The 1181-nt window shown below is 64.3% G+C and overlaps 1 pseudogene; it reads left to right on the top strand.

Annotated features, from left to right (window-relative positions):
• Nucleotides 1–739: 739 nt before the first annotated feature.
• Nucleotides 740–1163, top strand: LOC108525976 (potassium/sodium hyperpolarization-activated cyclic nucleotide-gated channel 2 pseudogene; annotated as a pseudogene).
• The last annotated feature ends 18 nt before the right edge of the window (nucleotides 1164–1181 follow it).

The following is a 1181-nucleotide window of genomic DNA, read 5'->3' as shown; positions in this document are numbered from 1 at the left end:
TGCACCCCGGCTCCTCTCTGCTCGTCCACTGTCCTGTCCTGTCTATTTTTTTCAACGCCAACCTTGTGCCAGGCACATTGTCCCTCTCTGGTCATGTGAAGCATTTAATCTATTTTGAGCCACCTCTTGGGCCTTGTGAGGTCTCCTGCATCTTCAAGGACATGGGGTCAAAGCTGGACACGGGGTCAGAGCTGGGCCTGAGGAAGGGACCTGGGCTAGGGCAGCGCAGGGGCATTGGGCTCCCTCGGGTCTGGGCAGCCTTCCTGGAGTGGGAGCCTGGTCCCCAGGGAGGAGGGCCCAGGGCCAGTCATGGTGAAGGCACCAGCCTGAGGTGTGGGCACCCTTGCCCCCCAGGGAGGAGTGCCCAGGGCTGGTCCCACAGGTGCCTGGGGAAGGCACCAGCCGGAGGTTTGGGTGCCCCTTGACCCCAGGGAGGAGGGCCCGGGGCTGGTCCCGCAGGCGCCTGGGGAGGCACTGACCTGAGGGGTGGGTGCCCCTTGTCCCCAGGGAGGAGTGCCTGGGGCTGGTCCTGCAGGCACCTGGGGGGAAGACACCAGTCTGAGGTGTGGGCGCCCCTCGCCCCCCAGGGAGGCAGGCCCGGGGCTGGTCCCCAGGCTCCTTGGAGGTGGCACTGGCCTGAGGTGTGGGTGCCCCGTGTCCCCAGTGAGGAGGGCCCGGGGCTGGTCCCACAGGCGCCCCGGGGAGGCACCAGCCTGAGGTGTGGGCACCCTTGCCCCAGGTTCTACTGGGACTTCACCATGCTGCTGTTCATGGTGGGAAACCTCATCATCATTCCGGTGGGCATCACCTTCTTCAAGGACGAGACCACCGCCCCGTGGATCGTGTTCAATGTGGTCTCGGACACCTTCTTCCTCATGGACCTGGTGCTGAACTTCCGCACCGGCATCGTGATCGAGGACAACACGGAGATCATCCTGGACCCCGAGAAGATCAAGAAGAAGTACCTGCGCACGTGGTTCGTAGTGGACTTCGTGTCCTCCATCCCCGTGGACTACATCTTCCTCATCGTGGAGAAGGGCATCGACTCCGAGGTCTACAAGACAGCGCGCGCCCTGCGCATCGTGCGCTTCACCAAGATCCTCAGCCTCCTGCGGCTGCTGCGCCTCTCGCGTCTGATCCGCTATATTCACCAGTGGGAGGAGGTGAGGTGGGGCGGGGGG

Source organism: Rhinopithecus bieti, unplaced genomic scaffold, assembly GCF_001698545.2.
Source record: "Rhinopithecus bieti isolate Rb0 unplaced genomic scaffold, ASM169854v2 scaffold_51018, whole genome shotgun sequence".
Lineage (NCBI taxonomy): Eukaryota > Metazoa > Chordata > Mammalia > Primates > Cercopithecidae > Rhinopithecus > Rhinopithecus bieti.
The sequence above is the reverse complement of the archived record's forward strand: the minus strand, read 5'-3'. Positions and strand labels throughout refer to the sequence as shown.